Here is a 12222-nt window from a genome sequence, read left to right on the forward strand (position 1 = left end):
AAGGCTCAAAAACCTCCCCAAAACTTAGTTTTCCCATATGTAACATGGGAATAATAACCCTTCATAAAATTGTGTAACAGTGAACTGTAGAATATGATTGGCCACTGTTTCTTTCTTCTTTTTTAAAAATTATTTTTATTGATTTTATAGAGGAAGGGAGAGAGAGAGATTGAAACATCAATGATAGGAATCATTGATTAGCTGCCTCCTGCAGACCCCCTACTGGGGATCAAGCCCACAACTGGGGAATGTGCTCTTGACTAGAATCAAACCTGGGACCCTTCAGTCCATAGGCCATTGCTTTATCCACTGAGCAAAACCGGCTAGGGCTCTTTCGTGTGTGTGTGTGTGTGTGTGTGTGTGTGTGTGTGTGTGTGTGTGTTTTAAACCCCACCCAAAGATATTTTCCCATTTATATTTAGAGAGAGTGGAAGGGTGGGGGAGAGATACACACAGAGAGAAACATTGATGTGAGAAAGACTCATTGATTCGTTGCCTCCTGCATCAGCTGACGGTCTGTCCACTGAGCCAAACCAGCTAGGGCTGTCCAGTGTTTCTGAATTTATCTTACAGTTTAGTTACATGGGAACACTGACTCAATCAATCAATTGCTACCTACTACTCTTTCTGCTAATTTCGAATTCTTGGTGAAGAAATTTGATTAGTTCAGTTTGAATCAGGTGGATATTCCTGGTCCAGCGAGCTATGGCTATTTCTGTGTACACCATGGCTACCAGAAGCCTACCCAAGTGAACTTGGGGATTAAAGAGAGTCATTGTGAAATAACAAATCCAGACCTCGTCTGCTCTACTTATATGGAGGTTTTGTTGTGATAAATACAATACCAACCAATCAATCTAAATGTTATATTGAGTTAACAATTTATTTCCACAGCTATCATCAACATAGTTATTATACTGTAGAGTTCTATGAACTTCTTAATATTAAAAATAAGTTTTGAACTTGAGAAGTGTGAAACGCCTGTTCTGGGGAAGAGGCATTTATAAAAGCATTTATAGTTTTCCAGGTTTACTACAAAAATGAGAAAATGCAAGAGTTCTGGAGATTAGTCCCACAACAATGTGAAGGTACTTAACATTACTGAACTGTACCTTTAAAAATAATTCAGATGGTAAATTTTATGTTATTCCACAGACTAACAAAATGGGAACAGGCACACACCCTTGTGGGTAACATTAAGCCTATAAAGAAAAAAAAAAATCCACCGGAGACTCTCAAAGTGTAGAGTGTAACAATTTATTTATTATCGCTGGTGGAACACCTCCACCTATGGATATTTTTTAGAATACCCCTTCATTTTGTAATTAGAGACTGAGGCCTAGTACTTGCCAGGCACTGGTCTAAATATGGGGTATAGCAGTCAACAAGGCAATTAGAGTCCCTACCACCTTTGAGCTTATGCTATATCAAGGAGACTATTAGACCAGAAATGGCCAGTCAGTGCAATAAGTGTTCTGGTGGCTATAAGAACACATAGGAGAGATTCTTCATCTGGTGTGGGATTTGTTGGAGGAAGTGACTTGTAAGCACAAGGATGAAGAATAAGTAAGAATTAGTTAGACAAATACAGTAGAGAAAAGAATGATTCAGGCAGAGGTAATGTAGGGTGAACTCAGTGAACTGAAGAAAATCCAGAATGATGGGAGAATGGGTTTAACATTGACGTTTCCGGGATTAAGATTTGCTGGTTGGTTGATGTAGAACAATCAGCAAAAAATTTAGGAGGTTGGCAAGCAATTATTTGAAGTGAAGAACCATGACATGGAAGTTGAATTGGAAAGTAAAAGAAGACCCAGGAGCTGAGGAGCTCAAGAACTGACCAGTAACAAAGGATTCATAGAAAAAATGGAAAATGAAGAGCAGGTTCTGAAGATATAAGCTTCAAAATGGGAAGCAGTCTAGGGCTTTGGTTAAAGTAATGGGATCTGAAAGCCAACAGACCTGGTTTGAGCACTGTTTTTTATCATAAATTCAACTTTGGGTGTGCCACTCAACTTCTCTAAACTTCATTTTCTTATCAGATAGTGTCTGCTCATAAGGGTGTTATAAAGTAAACATTTTTGATGACATATAACCAACTTTATTTTATTTTATTTGTTATAAATTTTTATTGATTTTAGAAAGGAAGGAAGAGGGAGAGAGACAGAAACATCAAGGGTGAGAGAGAATAATTGATTGGTGCCTCTTGCACACCACACACTGGGAACCGAGACTGCAGCAAGGTGATCGACCACAGAGCCATGCTGGCTGGGGTGCATATAACCAACTTCATAAACCACTTATATTTGGAGCCCTCAGTGCATATTAAATAGCTACTACCATCTACTCAGCTCTGTAAGAGGTTTGTCAGTCCGGGACACGTGGGAGAATGCTCTTGTAGATTGCTGGAAGGAAAGGAAGCTCTAAGTCTACTTTTTCATCATTAGTCACAGCAACTAGATAGTGCCCGCATATGGTAGATGGTCCACTGAAATTTGTTAAATGAACTGATGATTGGGTAACAAATAAGTGGCTGAAATCAGTGCAGTGTTTTGGAGAATGTTTTGGAAACACAAAGCTTAGAAATGTTGATACTCTTGCTGAAACCGGTTTGGCTCAGTGGATAGAGCTTCAGCCTGCGGATTGCAAGGTCCCAGGTTCAATTCCGGTCAAGGGCATGTACCTTGGTTGCAGGCACATCCCCAGTAGGGGGTGTGCAAGAGGCAGCTGATCGATGATTCTCTCTCGTCGATGTTTCTAACTCTATCCCTCTCTCTTCCTCTCTGTAAAAAATCAATAAAATATATTAAAAAAACAAGAAAAGAAATGTTGATACTCTTTGTCCCTGTGATTTACTTTATGGGATCCTAAATAAACACCTCTGAATATATAAAAAGCTTAATGCACCATGCTGTTCATTGCAATGTTAATGATAATAGTGAAAAACTTGGAATAACCTTAATGCTCAATGATATAGAACTGATGAAATAAGCTTTGGTATATGCGTTTGACAAAATATAAAATGAACACAATAAATTTATTTGTTATATATGTTACTATGGAAAATGCTCAAGGAATAGTGTTAATTGAAAAAGGCAGATTTAAACTGTGGTATTATCACATAATGGAAATATATCATATTTCTTTGGAAAATCAAATCTATGTATGGAAAAATGTTAGAAAATATACCCAAATGTTGATGGTAGGACTTTGGGTGGTTCCTCCCACCCCCTTTTCTCCTTTGTTCTTCCCTCTTTCTTTTTTTTCTTCTTCAAAATTATACAACTTCTTTGTGCAAAATTGTACAATTAACTTCATATAAATGAGAAACATGCCCATCAAATGAGAAAGGGAATTTGGGTAAAAAGCTTCATCTACCATGGGGCTACTGTCTTTTGAGTCCTGAATGTCAGCAGCAGTGGGAAGTGTTGCCAGAAAAAGGGAAAAGAAAGGGAAAAGAAAACAAGAATGGAAAAGGAAGAGGAGAAGAAAAAGAAGGGGTGCATAGGATAGTAGTGGGGACAAGTGGTACTCTTGCTTCCCAACTCTGGTGATGAATTCCTGATATGTCTTTTAATACAACCAGAAGGATACTTATATAGAATGATCATACTGTCCCAGCAAATGCCCAGTACACTATTAATTGCATTTCCCTTTTGGTAGGTGAAGCTGCACTGTCAAGAGCATGATTGGTCATGACCAATGTGACCATCCTCACAAGAAGGTGACAGTCTCCCATTTTCGGCTAACTCCTCCAATAAAAGCAGAATTGATCATTTTTAAATGTCCTGTGTATTTTGCAATATATAAATACAAAGACCATATGGAATGGGTTTTAGTTTTGAGAGAGCATGGGGAATTAAGGGATCATTTTAATCCAAACTCTACAAGTCACTGATGAGGAAGTTTGAGAGTTGGAGAGGAAACATGACTGCACAGGTGACATAGAAGTTTGCAGCAATCTGGGTTGGTTCTCCATGTACAGTCTTGACAGGCTGATGGTGCTGTGTTCTGTTCTTGGAGACCTCCAAGCTGGCTTCTTAAAGCTACTCAAAGAGTGTCTCTTCCTGGGGACTCCAAATTTGTACCTAACATCTGGGAGTAGTCAGAGTGGAAGAGCAATGCAGAAAAGGTTAAAGATTTCTCTCTTTTACACCATTCCAGGGGAGTACATGTTTTTCACTTAAATAATCACGATGATGATGATGATGATGATGATGATGATGATTATGATGGCTAATCCTTAGGCAAAACTTAGTAAGTGCCAGGCTTATTTCAAATATTTTATACATTAACTTACTTCATCTTCTTAACATGCCTATGAGATACGAATAATTATTATCTTTGCATCTGAGGAAACCGAGGCACTGAGAAGTAGACAATTTGATGCCACAGTCACTCTACTAAAAAGTAACAAAATAAGGATTTGAACTTCAAGTTGGTTAAGAGTCCATGCTCCTAATCACTATTCTATTTAAAAATAAAAGAGGAGTCCTAACTGGGTTGGCTCAGTGAATAGAGCGTCAGCCTGTAGACTGAGAGGTCCTGGGTTCAATTCTAGGCAAGGGCACATGCCCAGGTTGCGGGCTAGATCCCAGTAGGGGGCATGAAGGAGGCAGCTGATCAATTATTCTCTCTCCTCATTGATGTTTCTCTCTCTCTCTCTCCCTCTCTGTTCCTCTCTGAAATCAATAAAAATATATTTTAAAAAGAGAAAAAAAAAAGAGGATGAAAAAGAGAGAAGCAAAGAGGGAGAGTGATGATAAGGAGAAAGAAAAGTGGAAGGAAAGATAATAGGGAGTGAGAAGGAAGGAGGGAAAAGGAGATTGAAGCTTATTAGAGATATGTTCCCTAGAAAATACATGTCTGTTTACACAAATGAGCTTATCTAAAGAAAACTTATTTAATTGCTTTTTGGCAAACACATTTTTGGAGAAAAACATTCCCAAGACCTTCTACTTACAACGGCTCCTTTATGCCCAAATTCTTAGTAATGTGTTACAACATCAAGAGTTAGGAACACTAATCCTTAAGTCTGGGACCTAAGGCTACTGGAAATCTTGCCAAGATCTTAGAATTGGTGGGTTTCCAATCTCTTCCCGTTCTTTGTGGTCAAGCCCAGGCAGATGGAAGAGTGGGAGTAGATATAAAGGCTGGTAAGAGGAAGTGATGTTTTGTAATTATTGAGCCTCTGCAAATTTTTAAAAAAATATATTTTTATTGATTTTAGTTAGAGGAAGGGAGAGGGATAGAGAGATAGAAACATGGATGAGAGAGAAACATCTCAGCTGCCTCCTGCATACCCCCTTTCCACCCCACCCTGGGGATCAAGCCTGCAACCCAGGCAGTAATTGAACCGTGACCTCGTGGTTCATAGGTCCACACTCAATCATTGAGCCACATAGGCCAGGCGTCTTTGCAAATTTTTATGCTTTATAACCAAAAGAATTTATTTTAGTATTTTTTTGATGAACAAATAAATATTACTATTTATAGTAGTGGTTACCTGGAGATAGGAGGGGGAGGAGAAGATGGGAGATTTCAAAGGGGCATGACAAACTTTTGGGAGTAATTAAATGTTCATTATCTTGACTGTGGTGATAGTTTTGTGTGTGTGTATAGGCTGAAACTCTTGAAATTGTACAGTTTATTAAATATATGCAGTTTATGCTACATCAATTATATCTCAATAAAGCTGTTATAAAATTAGCCAGCATAAAGCAGAAGGCAGAGGAAGATGTTTTGGGGCCTTTTCTGATGATCCTGAAATTACATCAAGGGGACTATTACCTGCACTGCCTACATCCAAACTTGGCTGTATTTTGGTGCAGAAAAATAGCTAATTTCAATTCAGATTTCCTGTTTGAGAGGCTTCTGAACAGACAATGTATTTATTTTGAATGGACCAACTGTTTTTGAGTTACTTTCCTGTAGCCAATCCCCAAGAAAGAACTGGCAGTAACCATGGAGCCAGGTTCCTTGTTCCAAATACCAGGGAGTCAGGTGTGAGGCAGCTTCAAAAGCTTTTATTTTTAATCTGATTTCTTTCCAAAATGAAATATATACCCTGTGTTGATGCTTTGGAACACTGAGAATGAACACAGATGGTAAATCAAATTTAGGGAGGAGGGATGTTCTATATAATTCCTAAATGCCAACTTCAAAACACTAGATGGTTCTCCTAATGTATTTTAGATTGGAGTTAAAAATAGGGCTCCTCATCACAATTATTGAGAAAGATGACAATCATTTTCCAGGCAACGGGTGCATCCATATGGGTTCCGGCTGATGATGAAAAGAAAAATGCAGTGCAGGCTGAATGAAACACTTTTAGAGATTAGACTCTTGGCTGTCTCTCTCTCCATAAAGGCTTGTACACACCATGTAAAGCCCAATGACTTGGTTGCTTTGAAGGATTCAGAAATTGATGCTAAAAAATGGGCATGTATTATTTAATAAAAGAATAATTGTTTTAAAATTTTAAAAAATATGTTTTTATTGATTTCAGAGAGGAAGGGAGAGGGAGAGAGATAGAATATCAATGATGAGAGGAATTGTTGCAGAAAACTGGAAAAAAAAACCAAGCAATGTTTAGGAAGATGGAGTTACACTTTATTATTATTATTATTATTATTATTATTATTATATTTGTGCAATAGGCCTTCCTTCCCCTGGCTGCTGGCACTGTTTTTTCTCAGACCTTTTTCCAGAGGCCTTTGCTCTGGCTGCCACCTTCCATCTTCACTATGGCCAGAGTCTTTACTCTGGTTGGAGTCTTCACTGCAGTCAGAACCTTTGGTCTTCGCTGCATTTGGAGCCTTCAGTCCAGAGAGAATGCTGCTCCTGTAGCTCCCGCTTTTCCCCACCTTTCCCCTCATAGTAGGTGTCTAGTCCCACCCAGCTGCTCCATGCCTGCATGCATGCTGCCCAGAGGCTGGAGCATCTGGGGGGCGGGGCCACCCCAATCTTTGTTGGGTTAATTTGCATACTCACTCCTGATTGGCTGGCGGGCACTACAAAGTGGTGGTAAATTTGCATGTTTTATTAGTGCAGATTATGTCCTGGCCTAGAGAAAATTGTATTTTAAATTCTGGGCCTCAACATGGAGGAAGTGTCCCTATTTATATCTTTTTACCTTCTTTGTCTGCCAAATACGGGGTTTTCTAGTCTCTTTTGCAAGCTCTTAAAAAGCCCTATGTCCTGGGGCTTTGAGATCTCAACCAAAGGCCAGGCTTGGTGCCAGCACTGATAACTTTGTGTGGGGAAGATTTATGGCCTCTAGGAATGGGATTAGTCTTATTTTCCTCATTATTTAAGTAAGCAAGCATTTACAGAAGCCAAAATAGCAGGGTTAAAATTTCAAACAGCAGTTTTTATATAAGATGGAAACTTATTATATAAAGAATCATTGATCGATTGGCTGCCTCCTACATGCCCCCTCCTGGGGAGCACATTTGAAAGCCTGTGCTATCCATTCTATCACTTGACCAAATACAGGACTTACATGAACATTTACATGATAGAGAATATTAGAAGCCAAACAATCGTGTCTATGCCAGGATCACATATTTATTTCTTTAGAGGCTTTATTCTAAGAGACAGTATGGTCTGATTGCAAAGAGATTCCCATTCCTCCTGTTCCCCACAAGGTAGTCTGTGAGTTCACTGAGAAGATCACTTCTCTATCTGCATTTCCTTGCCTTTAAAATGGTTATGTGAGTAATAACAACCTCTCTTTTGTTTTCAAGGATACCAGGAAAGAATTCAAGTTCACAAGCTCAATCATTAAGCAAAGCCAGAGAGAAATAATGAACCTAATTTGAAAATGGATGTGAGTAAACACTTTAAAAAAAATCTTAGACAAGCCAACATTTTCCTTGATGTCAATTTTTATAATATGCTTTGGCTTAGTGACTACTAATGGAGTTGTCTTCATTTTTGGATTGGAAATAATAAATTGCTGGTGAAGTGACTCACAGGAGGTTCTTCTAAAGCAAACAAGGCCTTGTCTTCCAGTTAAGTGTCATCTTCTGGGATGATCTTCCTGGAAAATGGTCTCAGCTCAAGCCTCTTCTTTAAGCTCCACAGGGATGGGCAGATCTTGTTCAAGCTTACGGTCGTTGAAGCCACACTAAACCTACAGGCTGCAATGCTATGAGAAGTAGATCATTCAGATTGTGGACCTTCAGTGCTTTGGCTCTTGACACTGCTCCCAGGAATGAGAAGAATTGATTTGGGATTTCAGCCCTGGTGTGTTAGGTTCTGACTGACCACCGAATGTCACTCTGGGATGACATGTGCCCTGACTGGCAATCAAACCTTGAACTTGAAAGGTGGGACGATCAACCACTGAGCCATGTTGGCCAGGCTGGCATGAGAGAAACCTAGTTTTCAAGGTTCTGATTATGCAGTAGATGGATGAGTCAGTCTTTTGGGTCTCTATCTGTTCCCTTCTGTTGCCTGATTTTAGTCATCAGGGAAAGGAAGCGAAGAAGAAGCACAGAAATGTCTGTCTGGGTTGACAGCTCCAGCAGTTTTGGCACAAGAGGGAGGTGGTGGAACCTATTTCAAATATCTGTGTTTTTTTTTTTTTTTCTAAATATATTTTAGACTCATAGAAGAAGAGAGGTAATCAGTATATTCCTCTAAGATAATGAATCCCATACTTTTCTGTGGCTCAGGAAATTTATTGACAGATAGACAATAAAAAACAAGCAATACTATAATAAGTAAATTATTTGGTAAGTTTTAAAAATGGTAAGTCTGAATAAGGCATAAAGTAGGAGAAAGGAAGGGGGTGCGGCAATTCAGACTAACAATATTTCAAGGGCTCAATAGTCACATGTGGATGCTGCAGATCTGATAAATCATTACTCATGTTGATTCTCAATTATTTTAAACTCGAATGAAAGCTAGCTTGTCAAGATGGCTTTATGGCAAGGGGTATTGACAACACAGAACAGATTAGCCTTACACTTTCTTTTTAAGGAAGCTAGAGACCAGCGAGGACAGAAAATAAAGGCTGGAATGAGAACTCTATTAAATAGCTCAAGAGAAAGGCATCCTTTTGCTTTCATTGTTTCTACAGAGAAGTCTACTGTGTTTTTTTTTCGTTTTTTTTTTTTTCCTTTACCCCCCAAATGTATTTATCTTGGGATTCCTTAGAGTTCTGAAATATGTGACTGGTGTTTTAGCCAGTTATAAAAATTTCTCAGCCTTTGTCTCTTCAAATATTTCTTCTATCCTATCTTCCTTATGAATCCACTCATACAAAAGTTCTAATTTGACTGGGCTGGAAAATACTTTTAGAGCAAAAGTGGCTTCCACATTAGTTTAGTTCTCAGGGTTTGCAAATCTCATTTGACTTTAACTTAGTAATTACTTTCTAGCTGCTGCTATTGGATGCAGTTGAGAAGATATTTTAAAATATTTTACTCAATATTTTTAGTTGTTTCCCATGGGAGTGTGTGCCTAACTGAATTTGCCATTATCAGAAAGTAAAACCTCAAAAGTGTTTTAATCCCACCCCATCTGAAATCAATTTTGGGGTACAAAGTAAAGAAGTGGAGATCTTACGTTCCCCTTAAATACATGGTAAATTTCATCATTCTACTTTGCAGAGTACCTAATTTCTCAGGCTACCTAATATGCCACCATTTTCATATAACAAAATACCAATTATACTTCTGAGCTCTTAAATCCATATGATTGACTTAATTTAATTAAGCCAATACCATCTTATTTAGTCACTATAGTTTCATACTATGCTTACATATCTTCTAGGACAAACCTGTTCTTATTTTTCTTCTTTAAGTATGTAGGTGTATAATAAGTAGTTATTATCTTAGTACACTTTTCTCTAGCTATGACATTGATGTTCATTCTATAATAGACATGGCTGTCTGTGATAGTTACAATTTATTTTGCTAGGTGCTGGGGATATAGAAGTTTAACATAAGATATCAGCTCAGGTGAACTTTACATTCCTAAGTAAAGAAGATAATTTGTTAGGAAAAGGAAAGAACTACATGACTTAAATAACAAAGCCAAATAATAGAGAAGTTGTCTCATAAGGCAATGTCGCTTACAGTTCCAGTATCTCAAAGTAGGGCAAAGGACGGTGGGTTTGGAGCTGAAGGGCAATAAATTAGCCACTGGCACACCTTCAATTTTATAAAACTAGAGGCCTGGTGCATGAAATTTGTGCATGGGTAGGATCCCTGGGCCTGGCCATGGATCAGGACGATTGGGGTCTTCCGGCTGCTGGCCAAGGCCTTTCTTTATTCTGTGTCATCCCTGGTGATCAGTGAATATCATAGTAAGCAATCGAACGCCTGGTCTCCCGGTTGAACTCCTGAGGCACAAGAGGGGGCATATATATGGACTAGGGACCCAGTGCACAAAATTCTTGCACAGGAGGGGGGTGTCCCTCAGCCCAGCCTGCACCCTCTCCAATCTGGGATCCTTTGAGGGATGTCCCCCTGAATGTTTAGGCCCGATCCCACTAGGCCTAAACAGGTGGAGGGACATCTCTCTCATAACCTAGGACTGCTGGCTTCCAACTGCCCACCCCTGCAGGCCTTGTCTCCCCCCAACTGCCTTCCTCTGCAGGCCTTGTCTTCCCCCCTCTCACTGCCCTCCCCTGCAGGCCTGGTCCCCCACCCCCAACTGCTCTTCTCTGCAGGCCTAGTCCCCCCCAACTGCTTTCTCTTGTTGGCCTGGCCACCCCTAACTGTCCTCCCCTGCAGGCATGGTTCCCCCCAACTGCCCTCCCCTGCTGGCCTGGTCCTCCTCAATTGCCCTCCCCTGCAGGCCTGGGTCCCCCCCAACTGCCCTTCCTTACTGGTCTGATCTCCCCCAACTGCCCTCCTCTGCTGGCCAGGTTACCCCTAACTTTTCACGACTGCCCTTCCTTGTGGCGACCATCTTGTGTCCACATGGGGCAGCTGTCTTGGTGTGATGGTCAATTTGCATATTACTCTTTTATTAGATAGGATTTTACTAGAAAAATAGCACACCATAGAGAATACAGGATATTTCTTAGCTCATATGTCCTGCTTTTCACTAACAAGAAGTGACATTATTACACCAAGCTAAAATCTATAGTTTAAAATACTTTTAGGGACAGAGAATAGATAATAAACATATGCTAACTCTACTGCAGAAGAACTGGAACCTCAAGAAGGCAGGATGGCTAGAAGCAGAGCACTTCGTGACTGACTGGAAAAGCTGGAAAGAGATCATTATATATAAAGCATCTTTCATTAATTTCTACATTACGTATGTTGTTTGTGTGGCAGGAGGAGAAAAGAACATGATTTGATTTAATATGTTTCTAAAGAAGAAGAAAGCTGAAATGCTGGTTTTTGTTCTATGTGTTAGGGACTATTGGGAATCCCAGTTCAGACTAACAATATTTCAAGTGCTCAATTAGCCATGCGAAAGAGCTCCTCTCACCCTTGACACCTTTCAACTCTTTCAAGACCTCTGTCTCTCCAAGTCTCCTCTTCTCTACGTCAAATATTCCAATCTTTGTGAATACTAATGGCACATGCAGAAGACATGGGCCCTGACTCTGTGGCCTTAGTCAAAACTGTTCACTTTGAAACACAGGTTCCCATAGTTGCAAAATGAAACATTTGAACCAGTGATTTCTAAGATTCTCTTGTCTCTGTAAAAGGTTTAAACAAAAAACTCCTTTTTTGTAGTCTATTCTCCTTCATGAATGGATTTTATTCTGCATATATCTGTGTCACACTGTGATTTCTAGAACTGAACTCATTAATATGGGGTCAGAGTGAGGCATGCCCAAAACTCCTCAAGTAAGATCTATTGCTGTGACGTTATTAGAAAACATAGCCCACTTTCTGAGCATGTTGGATTCAGGTCTGTTTAGCTCATTTTTGCTATAATATGTACAGTAAAGAAGAACAAATGGTACAACGCAGAATTGGAGATGGAGATGTCAGTCTCCATCATGAGTGTAAATTTAGAAGGCGAGCCTAGATAATTTTCATTCTTTAATTTGGAAAGGCATCCAACTCAGCCATGTGGCCATCTTTGTATCCTGAAGATGCTTGTTGAAGTGAGTGGATTATGTATGTTCATTTTATTTTTTCAAAGACTAATTCAATCTAGGAAAGTTAGAAGATGTTTTGGCTTGAGCCTCATAACTTTTGTAACTTGATGGAAGTCACAATAAACTGGATAATATTTGTTAAT

At 39.4% G+C, this 12222-nt stretch overlaps 1 long non-coding RNA gene across 5 annotated transcripts in view; it reads left to right on the plus strand.

The window, feature by feature from the left end:
- The window catches only part of LOC311620718, a 33619-nt gene extending 24396 nt beyond the window's left edge, over window positions 1-9223 (plus strand). For 4 of the 5 annotated variants that reach the window (XR_014794733.1, XR_014794735.1, XR_014794736.1 and 1 more), the window contains one exon: window positions 7749-9223. This is a non-coding gene — a long non-coding RNA (uncharacterized lncRNA). Of the gene's footprint in view, window positions 1-3663; window positions 3725-7748 lie in introns of all 5 variants that reach the window. The other variant, XR_014794734.1, reaches the window with a different exon arrangement.
- The last annotated feature ends 2999 nt before the right edge of the window (window positions 9224-12222 follow it).

Source organism: Pipistrellus hanaki (genome assembly GCF_964339955.1).
Source record: "Pipistrellus hanaki genome assembly, chromosome: 3".
In the NCBI taxonomy this organism is placed as follows: Eukaryota; Metazoa; Chordata; class Mammalia; order Chiroptera; family Vespertilionidae; genus Pipistrellus; species Pipistrellus hanaki.